Source organism: Aedes aegypti, chromosome 3 (assembly GCF_002204515.2).
Source record: "Aedes aegypti strain LVP_AGWG chromosome 3, AaegL5.0 Primary Assembly, whole genome shotgun sequence".
Taxonomy (NCBI): Eukaryota; Metazoa; Arthropoda; class Insecta; order Diptera; family Culicidae; genus Aedes; species Aedes aegypti.
In genome coordinates this window covers 100,106,632-100,123,425 of record NC_035109.1, presented here as the reverse complement: position 1 = coordinate 100,123,425, position 16,794 = coordinate 100,106,632, and the positions used below count along the sequence as shown (strand labels likewise).

General features: G+C 37.7%; 1 protein-coding gene across 7 annotated transcripts in view; it reads right to left on the bottom strand.

Moving 5' to 3' along the window:
- Positions 1-16,794, bottom strand: part of LOC5577675 (high affinity copper uptake protein 1) — a 95,484-nt gene that overhangs the window by 24,093 nt on the left and 54,597 nt on the right. Inside the window, exon 1 of one of the 7 annotated variants that reach the window (XM_021854925.1) lies at positions 14,841-14,978. The exons of 4 other annotated variants lie outside the window; for them this stretch is intronic. The gene's annotated coding sequence lies outside the window, so the exon portion shown is untranslated. Of the gene's footprint in view, positions 1-13,454; positions 13,604-14,840; positions 14,979-16,794 lie in introns of those variants that run through there. 2 more of the 7 variants (XM_021854928.1, XM_001663406.2) reach the window with 2 other exon arrangements.

Sequence of the window (16,794 nt, the reverse complement as noted above, 5' to 3'; positions counted from 1 at the left end):
TTCCTCTTCACTACTTGATAAATCATCACTGCTTGTTAATTCTGTTCTTTTGGCCAATTGTAAAGGACACGAATCGCAAGTTTTAAATTGTTTATTAAGCTGATTTTCATCTGCAAATTCTAGTTCAACTAATTTGGCAATATTACTTTCCGTGAGATTGAACACTATTTTAAAAACACATTTACACAACCTTTGTTGATGGTGTTCATTTTATACTTCCTTGTTCTAAGCTATCTTTTACTTTTCACTTGATTATCACTCGCTTGTTTATCACTCGCTTGTGTCTTTGCTGCATCAGCTCTTTTCTATACCAACATGGGTACTTGAATAAACTATTAGGTACGTTTCTCTCCGACCACAAAAATATACCAACGTGCTGTACTTTAAGAAAACATCAGGTATATTTGTGTGAGACAACTGGGCACGTTACTCCTCTACTCATAAAGCTTTTGTTTTCGAATGGAAATATTTCATTATCTTAACTCGATATAAATACATTTCACGTATTGATTGCTTTAAATTCGTTATTTTGTTATTTTTTAACTTTTAACATTTTGTTCCATATTTTCTTGATAATTGCATATCAAAATATCACAATGTTGAATGTTGAAGTTGTGTTTCGTTAAAAAATAAATAAATCATTTTTACAGGGCACATTTTTTATTTCGCCTCATATCATGAAAAATTACCAAATCAATATTTTTTCAAACATTTTAGTCAAAAATTATCTGCTCTTTCAGACAATGAACAAATTTCTAGGCTTATGAGCCTCGAAAAACATTCGAAAATGACCGAAAATCGAAAATTATATCATAATTTTGTATTAAAATCGCTGTATCTTTAAAATGGTTAAAGTTAGCCTGATTTTCCCGTATACCTTTTTTGTTGTAAATTTTGCGTACTTTCATAAAATCGAGTTGAAAAACATTTAAAAAGTTTATTATGACCTTTTTCACAAATTCACCTTTTTTAAAATCATAACTTTGGTACATAACTTGGTAAAAGCTTCAAAACTGCCGATATTCTTCCAAAATCACTCATTATGCCAAACGACTATTATGCTAAACGGCCTTATGCCAAACGAATTTATGCCAAACGGGGTACAATCGACTACTTGGACTGGGGAAACTCCAAGTAAATCACATATTCCATTTGAGAGACCTTTCAAGCTGAGAGCCCAGATTCCGCTGTCACGAAACGTCAAATGCAGCCCGCCGTTTTTATGGCTGCAAAAGTGAAAAGTATTGTATTCACAATAATATGTTATTAAAAACCACAGTCTGGGAGCAGTTTTTTCCCAAAGCTGCTGATAAATCTAACCACAAGATTAGTTATTTCTAATGTCTGCTACGTTTGATGGCATGAAATTTCACTCAAAAGGCTATTTATGATTCGGTGTGATGCAAACGCAATCATTTTTTGCTGAGAGGTTCATGTGAGGGTTTAAATGGCTTGCGCATGATTGGTATAAACACAAACCGAAAAGCTAAACATTACATATAATTTGCAATTGGATTAGATGGACAAATTGATGTGAAGATTTGCGAAAAAGTTACACGTCTTCTCAGTGAGAATCGAACTCACGACTCCCCGATCTCTAGCTGGGGCGCGTTAACCACTACGCCATGAGAGGACTCATGAACGCAGAAGTTAACCTGAATTCGATTTCAGCTCAATAATCACGTGGTCCTCTTTCGGTAGTTGTTAAACTTCCACTCGGCTGGTTGGCCGTAAACCACGATTCATAATTAAAACAAGTATTTATCGAGCAACGGACTCATGTTCCGTAACCGGTCGTTTGAGAACGTCGCGACCCATTGGAAGCCCACACAATAGAAACCTCAGCCAGCGCAGTTGCTGGCTAGTGTAGTGTGCTATTCCTATATCTAAAAAAAAAACAATGCGCTCTCGGGCTAGGCATTGGATATATATAGAAAGCGTTGTGTTTGGATGGGCATCTAATTCTTCCGAAAGAGGTGCACTTTGCGAAAGAGGACCACGTGATTATTGAGCTGAAATCGAATTCAGGTTAACTTCTGCGTTCATGAGTCCTCTCATGGCGTAGTGGTTAACGCGCCCCAACTAGAGATCGGGGAGTCGTGAGTTCGATTCTCACTGAGAAGACGTGTAACTTTTTCGCAAATCTTCACATCAATTTGTCCATCTAATCCAATTGCAAATTATATGTAATGTTTAGCTTTTCGGTAGTTGTTAAACTTCCACTCGGCTGGTTGGCCGTAAACCACGATTCATAATTAAAACAAGTATAAACACAAAGTTGAATAAGAAAAAAAAAACTCAGAAATCACAAAAAAGAAGACCGTCTTCGCGAGTCTCGTCTCAGCTTTCAAGACGACTTTGAACATACGTTCAGTTTTGTAGTCATAAGTAAAAACAATGTGCTTCTTTTCTTCAAGATGTTTAAGAAGAAATTCGAGATCTTCAAGAGTTTCCAGTAAAGCGCGACAGTCTCCTTTCTTTGCGATTTGGAAGGAAACCTTGATTCCCCTAATGGAGTTCAAGATCTCCTGCCTAAATTCTCCAAATTCGAAACAACTGACCACGCTTGGCGGCACTCTTTGTTTCCTCATTTGAATCAAAACGTCTCGGCTAGAGGCTGCTTCGATTTGATGTTCGGAAAATTTGCCTAAAGCATCGAACTGCTCGCTCATTTCGATGCAATTATCAACATTTCACCCTTGGAAGAAGGCACGCATTCCGGAGAAACGTCCTTTCTTCCATTTTTGCCACGTTTAGTGACAGTTTTAAAACCAACTTTTTTTTTGTAGGAAGTTGTGAATTCAGAGATTCACTCTTCCTTTTGTTCGTGATTACAACCATGTTTAGTGAACAAACGAAAGAAGACGTGAACTTCCAAAAGTTTTTTTTAAGCCGCTGTCTAAGAAGGATTACTACCGCTAGCTTTCGCTAACGGGTCCAACGAAACATCGAAGGCACAGGTCTGAACATGGATCGAAAAGGGATCAATAGTAGTAAAAAAGTACTGAAAAAGATCTGTTTTGGTAGCACCGAAAAGTGCCGTTTTTGTAGCACTGAGAAGTCGGTAGTCTCAAAACTCCCGTCAACAGAAAAACAAATTGTGTACGCCGAGCACGAGGGTACTATGCGCACTGTGTTGAAAGTTATTAATTTAACTAATATCTGTTACAGTTTTGCTAACATCAGTATGCAGATGAGTTTCGATAACGAGCAAGAGTAAAGCTACAGTGCGAGAAATTGCTCCCAATGATTTCCAATCAAATGCAGCGGAGCGTTATGCGGTCTTTTGAGGCGTGCTCTTACGAGCTGCAATCCTTTTTATGTATTTTGAGAACGGCAGCGAACGCTCGTTAGCTATATGGGAACTAGAAACATCAAACTAACAAAAGCCAAATGCAACGCCCATTAAGCATAGGCAGCCTATGATCATCGTCTTGGAAACTATTCCTTTTCATGAATTTTCGTAGGATCAATTTTTTTTTTCCTAACGACTTAAAAGTGATGACATTATGTTTCTGAAATGTGTTGATTTAACAATTCATTGCGTAAACAACTATTTTGATAATGGGAGGTGAAGCGAACGAATCGTGAACTTCAATTTTGATTTAATTGATATAAAAATTTAGGGACCTATTGATTTATGCCGTAAAACGTAGCGCCATTTCAAAAATGAAATACTTGGAAATGCTACGTATTGCAGCATTCATCGGATATCCGTGAGACATTGGAGCTGATTAAACAATGCAACCCATTTTGATTTCCCAGACCGAACTATTTTTTAGTTGAGCAAATTTATTCTACACGTTAGATAAACGGTATGGACTGGGGTGACTGTATTAATTTCAGTTTGGCGTGGGAGCTGCCAGGAAATTGATTTGAATGTATTATTGACATTGATTTCGTTTCTCCGGAAGGTTAACATTGATATATGCGCCATGTTCGTGTCCGATTGTTACCAAAAAAAATGGAAGAATAAATTGAGGCACTCCGGGGCAATCGAAGTTAAAAAATGTCACTCAAGCCAAATCGTTCTACATGAGTTCAAATACAGTATGGCCCATAAAAAAAAATGCGAAAATCATCGATTTTATGTTTCATAAATTTGTGAAGATAACTAAATGTCAACGGTAGGGTGAGATTTTTCATAGGTTTTGTCTCGAACATTCGGCCATGTCAAATAATAGAAGGTATTTACATATATCTGGAACATTGGAGACTTACACATATTTGTGCTTAATCTGTTTATTCTGTGCAATTGTAGTTAAGATTTCATGTATGTATTATCTTTGAGGAAGTCTTGGATGATTATTAACATAATTACTAAAATTATTATCGGAAAAATCATAACACGATACCCTGGATAGTGGATGATATTCTGCAGGTTTTTATAGGAATACCTGAAAAACAACGGGCTGTATCTTCGAATAAATGTAAGTAGGAACACATGGAGGAATTATATGAATAACAGCTGTAGAACTTTTGAATTATTCATGGATAATTTTCTTGAGAAATCATTGTAAGAGACTTTAGGAGTAATTCTTGGATGAAATGCTAGAGCAATCTAAAAAAATCCGAAGAAAACTTCATGAAGAATTCCTGGCCGTATTTATTATTAATTAAATCTCTTCAGAAATTCCACGGAATCTATCAGGAGAAGAGTTGATAATATTCTTATGAATATGGCAGTACGAAATACCGGAAAAATTGTCGTATAGACTCTTCGAGGAATTTTTGTTGAATTATCTTATAGATCTTAAGCAGATTTCTTCAGCCTTAGAAAAAACATTTGTGTTTTCCTGGAAGAATTTCTGTAATAATATTTGGAGATACCAGTAGAAAAATTACTGAATAAATCTCTGGAGGAAAAACTGGGAGAATCTCTGTAAGAATTTTTGGAGCAATCATTGTGGACATTTTTAGAGATATACAGTATTGGACAAAACATTTGCAACTTTTTTGATTTTCCATATAAAATTGCCTACTTTAGAGGGTTGGATCTGAGTCATGGTTGGACCGATTTGAATGATTTTTTTACAATGTTTCAAAAATAACTCGACTTTTAACATATATCGTTGAGTAATTTTCCCAACCGCGAGTTCAAGAGCAATAACGGTATATTTTGACGATTTAAAATAATTGTCATATCATAACTAAACAAATTGAAGGAATAGCTTTATGGTAGATTTTGACAGGATGAACAAATTTGCTGAAAACGGTTTTGTCTAGATTTTCAAATAAATAGTGTTAAATCTTTCAAGTTATATCTGATTTTCTGTGAAAATTTAATTCAAATCGGTACATAAATAACTGAGATCTAGCTTACCAAAGTTGATCATTTTGTATGGAAAATCGAAAAAGTTGCAAATGTTTTGACAACTGAAGGATTACTTGAAGTAAATATTAGAGAGGAAGCGCGAATTGTTCGAGAGATCACTAGGGAAATTCCTGAAAAGATCTCTACGGAATCCCTGAAGTTTTTTCCAGAGGAATCTGTGTAAGGAATTCTGTAGAAACTATGAAATAGTCTAGTATGAATCTCTGGAGTCATGATTTATTACACAAAAAAAGAAATAAAAGAGAACAAAACTGAATTGATATAATGTAGGACTTGACATAGTTAGAATGAACAAGATTACATAGATTTGCATCAACTCAGTGTAGGCTTTCTCAATTTGCATTCGCATATGTTTCTCATTGCACCGAAAAATCGTCGCTAATAGCTCGAAAAGGGCGATTCTAGTGCACATCACATCACTACTGGGACCGACAGGTTGCAATATTCTCATGTTTCACCTCAATGCTCAATTATGAACCATCACCGAACACAAACACCTATTTAACGATGCAAGGTTTTCAAACGAGCGAACTCACACACCGGACGCAATAGTCCAACCCAGTGTGGTATATGCGGTGCTATATGTATTCAAAATCAGTGCGAATTGAGCGTACATTACAACTGGATGGTGCGCTTTATCACTTCAATTAGCATCAATTGTCTTTCATAATCAAAATCCATTGAAACCGGCTAGCCGGCTCACATTGGCTACGCAACGCAGACAGCCTCCGACCAACCGACTGACTGACTGACTGCGGCCGACCTTTATGTATGAGTTTGTGGTGAGTTCTTCTGTAATTTCATACTATGTGTCTCGGAAATCTAGGCGGGAACAGGGTAGAACTTGGGTGGCCTAATGCTGGTCAGTGAACTCAGTCGCATATAGTTTAGAACAGAACCAGCTCATTGAAAAAATAGCATAAAAAGCTAAAATATTGTCATTTGATTGCAGTTTTGACGAAAGTTTGTAGACAGAACTCCAGACTTCGTCAGTTTCCTCCATCAAGGATAATTATCGTTCATGCTACACGATGCTCGAAGTAATTTCAACAATAAGATCTCACAGTTCATTACTTTGAAAATGCTCATAGTTAGTAAATAAGATGAGTGACAATGTTTTTTTCGTTTGAAAACTAGTTACATGATAACAAGTTAACGTAAGAGAGCTTACACACAAAAATAAATTAGGTATTAACACATAAAATATGACAACTACCGAAAAACTAAACATAACATATACTTAGCAATTGGATAAATTGACAATTTGATGTGAAGTTTTGCGAAAAAGTTACACGTCTTCTCGGTGAGAATCGAACTCACGACTCCCTATCATATAAATGGATCATCTTCTTCTTTCTGGCGTTACGTCCCCACTGGGACAGAGCCTGCTTCTCAGCTTATTAACTGAGAGCTTACTATGCCAATGACCATTTTTGCATGTGTAAGGTAAAAAGGTGTAATACGCCCCCCCCTTAAGGAAAAACTGCCCTATTGCAATAGCAAATTCATCACTTCTAAAGTTTTCTATGTCAATGTGTTGCTTACTTAGTTGGCCATGCTCTGCACGAAATTTTCTCTTTCCAGGTTGCTTCAAAAAAGTGTACAAGATGTTTTTTTGTAAACGGTTCCAATGTTTACGTTTCAAAACAACCCGGGCAATATGCCCCTCCCGTAGAAAAAAGGTCCACAGCGTAATAGAAATGTTTCCAAGGAGAATTCCACCACCTGCTAATCTTAAAAGGGTCCATTAGCAGTCGTCTTCCGGTAAAAGTTTTTGTATTAAGTACAATATTAAAGGATGGGCTTCATTCCCCCTGAGGCTTGTTTATCAAAAGCAAATTTTTAAACCAAAAACCTGATTTTCGATATTTTTAGAATTTCTATCGATTGTTTATACTTTTCAAAGAACATATATGCGTAACATCATTTTTTCGCGAATTTTCAAGATATGTAATCATATTTACGTGTGAAAGAAGCCTCAATCCCGTGAAAATGAAGAGGGGCGTATTGCCCCGTTGGGGCGTATTACACCCAGTTACCCTATATCGTGTGGCAGGTACGAAGATACTCTATGCCCTGGGAAGTCGAGAAAATTTCCAACCCGAAAAGATCCTCAACCGGTGGGATTCGAACCCACGACCCTCAGCTTGGTCTTGCTGAATAGCTGCGCGTTTACCGCTACGGCTATCTGGGCCCGGCTAAATGGATCATATAAAATATGATTAATATTGTCCCATATCTTATAACATTTCCGATTTGATTACGGTATTGATGAACAAAATAGAGTTTTTAAGTACATTAAAATCTTTCTAAAACTAGAATTGTTATTTACGGTGACACAAATGTGTTCATAAATAAGCTGAGGTAATCGAAGATGGACCTATACAGTTTTAATCACTTTTTGCACAACATGTCTTCGAAAAATTGGATTGCTTTCTCTGTAGACAATTGGGGGTATCAATCGCAGCTGGGAAATACGAGAAGTAATGACTTGCTATCAATTGAATATGCGGTTTGCAATCACGACAACAACATTCGTTGATGACAACTAGAACAGAGCCGAAGCTATACGCTTTGAACGTCGCATCGTGGGAGTGCGATGAAGCCAAGCGTTCTCACTATAAAAACCACTCCGTTTGTGGTCACATTCTTGTGGGGATGTGCTACTGTTGGGAAAATAACATTTTGAGCAATTCGAACTATGCATTTCAAGGAATTTCGATTTCAATGTTCGACTTACACTCTTAAACAGGGAATGTGATAAAATTGAACAGTTTTGAGTCAAAATTGGTGAACTGGCGGACAAAAGTTTCACATTTCTTCTTCATCTCCGTTATGTCAAGGAGACTGGGACAAAGACTGCTTCTCAGCTTAGTTGCCATTTTCTCATTCATGGTACTCTATGTCCAGGGAAGTCAAGGAAATTTTCATTACGCAAAGATCCTGGACCGACCGGAAATCGAACCCAGACACCTTCAGCATGGCTTTGCTTTGTAGCCGCGGACTCTAACCACTCCGCTAATGAAGGCCCCTATGGCACATAAAACCAATTTTTTTAAATTATAAAAGGCTTAAATGTCCGGTACTGGGGGATCTCCCTTGTGTGACATACGGAATCATTTACTTAGTTCGGATTTGGTGAGTTTGTTCCAATTAAAGTACTTATTTTCAATGATACTAGAGCTATTTCAGATGCGGGGTCAATTGGTTTTCTCGGATCAGAGAGCGCGGCTACCGAAGCTTTTTAGCTAGGATCTTGGTAGGTGACTGCACCATAGAATCCAAGCGATCCCTCAGGCATCTTGGGGTAATGATCGATGACAAGCTCAGCTTTGCTAGTCACGTTAAATATGCCTGTGAAAGGGCATCTACGACTATAGCGGCGCTTTCGAGGACGATGTCTAACAGCTCTGCTGTAATTGCCAGCAAATGCAAGCTACTGGCAAACGTGGCGCTATCCATATTAAGGTATGGAGGACCAATCTGCACGTACAGGGTCTTGTGCTATGCTTGCTACTAGCAAGTGCATACCGGACGGTATCTAAAGAGGCCGTGTGCATCATAGCCGGGATGACGCCCATCGGGCTCATCATCAAGGAAGATGTTCAATGCTTCAACCAAAGAGGTACCAGAGGAGTCCGCGACACGTGTAAAGAGGAAAGCGCTCAGAAGTTGGCAGCAGGAATGGGATAACTCCACGAAATGACCCACGAGATGGACCCATCGGCTAATACCCAATGTGTCAGATTGGTATGGAAGAAACCATGGGGAAGTGAACTACCACCTGACACAGTTTCTGTCAGGACATGGTTGCTATAGACAGTACCTGCATAGGTTCGGGCACTCAGAATCTCCTGCGTGCTCCAATTGTGCTGGTGTGGAGGAAACAGCGGAGCATGTCGTGTTCGATTGCCCCCGTTTGATTGTTGTGAGAGATCGCATGCTCGCTATATGCGGAGGGGACACGTCCCCTGACAATATAATAGAGAGAATGTGTGCGGATGCCGAGTGCAGTAACTATACGGCTGTCACTCACATTATGTTAGAATTGCAGCGCCTATGGCGCGCCGACCAAGAGTTGACTGTAGAGGATTAGTCCTGCCGAGGCTGGTCCCTTGTTACATTGTTTAAGTCGGTTAGGAGAAGTAGTTTGTCTAGGCTACTTCTGCTACATGTGTTGTGCTCAGTGTTTTAAGCAATCACGGTAGTCGACACGTTTTCGCTGATATTCGGCAGGGCTTCCCTTAAACATTCTCAATACGAGCGAGCAAACGAATGTCGAAAAGAAAAATGTCAATTGTATGCCATTGACCACGATAGCTTCGCTAGGAAACGTTACGGTTTTGTTTGTTTCTGTTCTGCTTTCACTGTCACATTCGACATAATAGGCAAAATCAAACTATTCATGTTGTTTATGATCCAATGTCTGAATGCTATGCAAAACTAATGATTTATGCAAATGTCATCATGTCAGACGACATTCAATTGACACTTTTTTGTGTTTGTCAACGTTCATTCTTAAGCTCGTGCTGCGACTGCTAACCATGGCAACGAAACGAACGTCGCGTAAAGTGTCGAATGTGTACAGCACTGGTTGTGCTAAATACACTGGCCCCTCCCCGAAGAAATACCGTAAGGTTGGTACGGGAAGACAAGGGTCTAAGTCTTTAAAAATTGAGTTACCATGTATTTTTGGCATAAACTTAAGCGTTTGGTACTAAAATTGGGACAGGGCTTTGAACCCTATATCCTGGTCTAATATCGCCTGGATTCCCGTTACGATCACTGTAATAATCTCATCAAGAATTTGCTATGAATCTTAATAGAAATCTGTCAAGCATCTCACCAAGATTCTTGTCGGGAATCTCCAAGTGCCCTTCTAGAAATTAAGGATAACAATGTTTCATAAGATCTCCTTTTAATTGGCTCAATATCTTGCCGCCAGAAATCTTTGAAACATCTCACAAAAAATCGGTTTCTTAGAGAAATTTTTGGCAAATTTTTCAAACTTAATTTGCCAAAAATCTCTCCAAAAACCAACAATTTTTGTTTATTAGAAATACTAGAAACCGTTAACTATTCCTTTGGCATCTTACCAAAAGTTCATCATAATGCGTTGTATATCTTGTGTCAAAATTTTTCAGTTTTGTCCACAGTACCTACTCAAAATTTCAACAAATTGGGACTCTTATGTTCGGAATACATATTTTTTCCGGTGTGTTCTACAATTTCCCGGGTATTTCCCGTATTTTCCCCGATCAAATGGAATTCCCGTGTTTTTCCCGGTTTTCCCGGATTTTCCGGATGGATGGACACCCTGAAAACAGTACTTAACACACCGAAAAACATGTTATTATTGAATATTCGTAGAAAAATTCACTTTGGGAGCAAACATGTCAGCTATTCCTCTACTATACTTCAGAAACCACTACTGGTGCCTCATTTTGGTTTATTATTATAATTTTGTGATGTTTTCATTTTTATAAATTTCGATGCACACATTTTCGCTTACCAAAAAGGTGGCACATTTGCCCCAATAAATATAGATTTCAACCAAACTGGATTTCACATATAAATTTAATTTTTTCGTTCAAATGCCACAATGAATTACACATTTGAATGGTTTCATGATGTACAGTAAGTTAGAAAAACCTGTTAAAAATTTACCTTTTACCATACTATTTAAAAACGATATCTTATAAAAATCCTTTGAAATTTGGTTGTTTTTACAAAAGTCGATGTAAATTAGCTTAGCTTAGCTTAGCTTAGACTGACTTGACATATCAATGGTTGCTATTCCGTGATTGACCGAAGTCAGTGAATATGCACAAAGAATCAACTAGAAGCTCGGCTGGGATTGGCCATAATCTTCTTCAGTGTGGATAATTCAGTGCCTCTATTTATACATGGTCAATAACGGCACCGGCCACGTCCTTGCAGTCAGGTGGGATTGAGGGGAGGAATGTTAGTGTGTAACCTTTGCTATTTGGAGACCGTGTTTGTTTCCTCTGCATCTCCACAAAGGTTACTGAGCGGGATGGTTGTTAATGGGGAGGATCGTTGGGTCACAGGATTCACTTTGATAAGCGATTAGACCATGATAAGCGATTATTTGTGAGATATAAACATACTTAGGAATATAATATTTTTTATTGACATGAAAAATTCTCAAATATGAGGAAATAATGTCATTACTTGAAGTGACGAACTATTCAAAGTTTGTTGAACAACTAGCTAAAAGCAACATTCCTACAGCTGTTAGGATATTTTATTCAAATTGATAAAAAGATCGATTGGCTGGACCATCACATAATATTCTTTTGCCGACACTTACAGTGGCGAACCATTCAAAGTCTTTGGAATAAAATGAACGTTTTGAAAGTCTACACTTCTAGCACAGACAAACAGACCGAACCATTCAAAGCTTCTTCTTATTTATAAAAATAAAGGTGATTTTAAATAAAAAATATAAAACAAAAAAGTTATGAATAAGAGTTTATGCCGACACTTACAGTGACGAACCATTCATAGTTTGTTGAAAAATCATATTTATGTAACGATTAAATGTGCGGTCATACATATTTTACAGATTTGAAAAAAAAAGCATGAAACGAGCTCACCAATTGATCCTTCATCCTTGACTGAGCAGCCACAATCCACTTTCAGCTTCACTTGTTTGCTCGGCCATATAAAAGCACTCAGAAAAAAAAGGGTGCGCGACCCGAGGAAAAACAAACTAAAATTACTCGGGCTTTCTCCATGCACTCCAAAGAAAGCGCAATCCGAGAAAAAAAACTGACGACTTCTCGGGCTTTCTCGACGCACTGCCCGGACTTTCTCGACGTACTGCCCGGCAGAAAAGAACGCGTCACCCGAGAGGGAAAAATAATGACGATTTCTCGGACTTTCTCGACGCACTGCCCAGCAGAAAAAAACGCGTCACCCGAGAGGGAAGAAAAAAAACTGACGACTTCTCGGGCTTTCTCGACGCACTCTGTTTTTACAAAAGTCGATGTAAATACGTGAAAAGTAGTGCAATTTTTATCATATTTTGATCATTGTATTGTAAACTGTAAGGCAAATTATTGTTAAGCTCAAAGACAAAATATATTTTGCAGTTTTCATAAAAAGCAAGGGTGGCACACTTGCCCCTATGGCACACTTGCCCTAAAGTCCGCTATTGAAAGCTTTTATTTGACATATTTGCGATGAATATTGAGCTTCCCATATATTTAAAAAAAATATTGTTTCTTAGATTGGCCAAAACCGGTGCTTCTACCCTAGTATTGCTTGAACTCATAAAAAAGTGCTATTTTCAGCGCTATTTATTTATGCTATAGGATACTTAGGTTTGGCCATACTTTCATGCTATGGCAGATGTCATACCGTTCAACGATGCATTGATCTGTGGTGAGTAGATTATTTTCAAATTATATGGATTCGTTAGAACCGCAGATAATATTAAAAACAAAGCCACAAAAATATGCGTAAAATCGTAACTTATCACATCAATCAAGCCATTCCAGGTAAATTGATTCGAGATTTACAATAAGCATTAATTATGGGCTGCACAGTATTCAGTCTGTCGACCTGTATGTTGTTTTTCGTTTAAGCGAGCATGATTGAATTACCCTGTTCCAGTTTTTGCAACAATCCGATATCATTATCCATGCTTGATGTGAGTTACAAGAATGTGATTATTGATGAGAATGGGGCAAAAATAAATATATAATTATATAAATAATCAATTATTGGTATGCACCTTTGTATATAAAGCACCGAAACGAGTAAAAAAGGCTGGAATGAGGTGAAATGACAAAACATCATGAAAGAAAATTTAAAACTGAGTAATTTAGTTCACGAATCATACAAACATGCTATTATAGACATCAATTCACAAGTTTCGCTCTCCATCTTGTGCTGGTGTAACTTATGCTAAAAAAAACTTTGGCTGGATCGAAACCTACGCTATGATAGTCAATTCTGTATTCGGTTCATTTCATCTGGTTTATGAGCATTATTTTTTCAATTTCTGAAACCATTCAACCCAATATTACTGATTTAAATCACATCGTTTGGAAAGTCGAAAAAAAGAAGCAAAACGAAAATGCAATCATACCGTTATCGCTATCAACTGTTTCACCCAAAACGAACCGCGTGCTCACGACGGCAATACGAAAGGTTGTGAAACTGCGAACTTGACCTTGCCTAACAAACCGACCGACGACGACGACGAGCTCAACACTGAAGAAGCAACTCGCGACCGTTAGCACCGATAGCACCCGATGGACTGAACGAAAATGATGCTATGCAGCGACTAGGTTTGGCGAGGGCTATGTTGGCCGCATCCTTTTATGCTACGGGAGAATGCAACAGTTGTGTGATGATGTCGCGCCTGTGTGTAGGCAAAATTTCAGATGCAATATTTATAGCCCTGTCCTGCCGTCCGTCGTCGGTGGCGCTTCGTTATCTAATTTGGACACTTGGGAGCGTAGGCTTCCATAGACTTGGGTAACTAACAGTTCTACGAGGTGTGTTTTGCTTCGAAGATAAGCAGTCGTAAAACGAAAACAAACTACGCTTTCCGCGGAATGGATCAAGCACTTGAACACAATTACACTGCAATGCAAGAAACTGGACGGGCGACGACGCACATAGGAGTAACTGGGCCAAATTCCTGTTCATAAGTCAAAATTTTTCATAGTGCCTTTTTTCTGCGATATCTACTTGAAGCAATGTTCCATTATGTTGAGGTAGGAAAAATGTTTTGGCTTGACCACTGTGAAAATGATCATAGATAACCGTTTCCTTTGGAGGCAAATCTATAGCGGTTTCTTACGTGGAAAAAGCTTCATAAAGTTCATCACAGTAAAAACAAATTTCTTTTTGTTCATAAGTCATAAGAATGTTCACAAAATACTTCAATTTTATAGAAAACATTTAACTCCTAAAGAAGCCTCAATTTTGGTTCATGAGTGCACCAAAAACTCAAACAGAGTGTGAGAGTTCAGTAAATTAACCGAAACAGATCTCACGGAAATTTCGGTAATCTATGAATTTTGACAGCCCACCAAAAATGAAATTACAAGTCTACGTTGTCTTGTTGAGCTGTCAAAGAAATCACCGAAGCTTCTGCGAATTTATTGTATTACCGAAAAAGGTAAAAAATTAAATGAAGTTTCGCCAAACTATGGGTCACATTACCGAGATCAGTAAGCAGTAGCTGCTAGATTCCTGATTATCCAATTTTTTAATTAATTCATGAAAATTTCTCATATTCATCGTCTTCATTAGTTTTGGCCGCCATGAAATTGTTTCTGTTACTCCTATGTGCAACGATACGTGATATGTACGTTGCTTGGAATCGGTGTACATTCTATATCAGTTCTATACATTTTTTCCTCATTTCAAGCCAATATTTCCAGCTGAACAAAAGGACACTGTGATTTCAGTTGAGCAAATATATTTTTGCGAACCTTTTTCGAAAGGATTAAAATCAACTCACCGCAATAAAGCACTCTTCCAACTAGAAACGATAATGCACTGATCCGGCTTAGTTCCGGAGAACAACTGCAGCGACACGGGATTGTGACGCCATTAATACTAAAACATTGATTCTGATATTCAGCAAATGAGAGATAATAGCGAACTAATATGACAGGAGAACGAACAATGACATTTCGTTATCATAGTTTCAAACACAACCACATGAGAGGGGTTTGTTGGTATCGTTATCAGGGGGTGAATCCGATTCAATGTTGATAGAGCGGAAGCAAATGCGGTGAAACCGTTTGGTTCACAAATATCGCCCAGCCCAGAGGGATAAGCGATGTGGTCTGCGATCGGTGATATGATGATGGTTTACGGTGGCAAAAGGCGACAACGACTACAATGTCAGCGGTTTCGCGAATTGGATCGATGTTGTTGTGCTTAATAATAAGCTTATCAGCTATTTGTGGCTGAAATCGTTTATTTCATAATGGAGGAAGTTGGGGAGTTGTTGACAGCGTTTTGTTTTGGGGGCAGAACGTGCGTAAATGTGCATTGCCAATTTTTCAACAGGAGTCTGAAATTAAACCATACTGCTTTTCATAATCATATGACCGCCATAAATTTATGAATTGAATTATAAATGAATTTTTGAATACTGGACAAAATGAATAAAGATAATTTGAGAAGGTAAATCAAATATCTCTAATCTTTCCATAACATTTCATGTCTATAGGGATAGACTAAATAATGTTTTAGAATTTGAAATTATTGTGAAATTTTTAAAAACATCATATTGTAGTTTTCAGTTTTTTTTGGAAGCAACTCAACCGATTTTTAACATTTTTTTTCAAAGAAGCTCCTTATTAGCTGACATTTTTTATTTTCTCGATAAATGCACTAAAGTTCAAATCTCGCATAACTTATGATCTCGCCCTAAAAGCCATTGGTAACCAAGTTTGTAGCTCGTTGTTTCTGAATGGATTCACACGTTTTTGTGTAGCTCGACGTTTTAGAATGGATTTATACGTTATTTAACAACGCTATGGTGGAGAAAGGATTATTATCTACCTGCCAGTGGTATTGCTTATTCATTCATTTGCTCAGAAAAAACGAGCTACACACGTGGTTGTCAATGGCTCTTAGGGCGTTATCTCAGATCATGAGGGAGGTGGTCTAAAGAAATTGTGTATGGGGAGTCATCGATTCCCCAGGGAAAATCAGAATATCTTTGAAACCAGACGATCAATGAACGATATCGACAGAAAGACGACCAATCAACAAAACCGACAAAAATGAAGCAGCCGGTAGAGGGGTTTAGCTCTAAAAAAAAAGTCTTGACAAATACACGAAATTTGTTGATTTTTACTCTTCAATAATAACAAAACGGTGTTGCCAGATTGACACAGTAATTCATGTTGAAAATATTAGGTGCAAAACACACGGAATCGAAAAAAAAATTCGACGCTGACGCGAGGAAAAATTGAATATAACCTGACTACGACGCGAAAAAACAAACTTTCTGCCTGGGATTCAACGAAGCACTCTGAAAGACACAAATTCTCCCTGTTCAATCAAAAAAGGCAAAGTGGAGTCCGAATACACCAGTCAATTCAAATTCTCGTCTCCAATCAACGGTTTTCGAAGGGTGTTGAGATTATTTCATTTTCAGATTTGTCGTTCAAAAGTGAACCCAAAACGAAATTTTTAATAAATTCTGAGCCCTGGAACTACTTGAAACAAATATTTTAAAATTTTGAAGAAGTATTTCAAAAAAGACAACGAACAGCAAACTGTTTGTTGATACAACCTAATGTTAATCCACGCACCATGGTCTTCTATTGCAATTCGTAAACAAACTGTGCACATTAAACCGAAACCACTCAAATTAATAATAAAAAGCAGCTGTTATTATGTTATCCGTCTGTAGATAAGCGAAAGTTTGTGCGTTTTTTGTATATTTTTTTTAT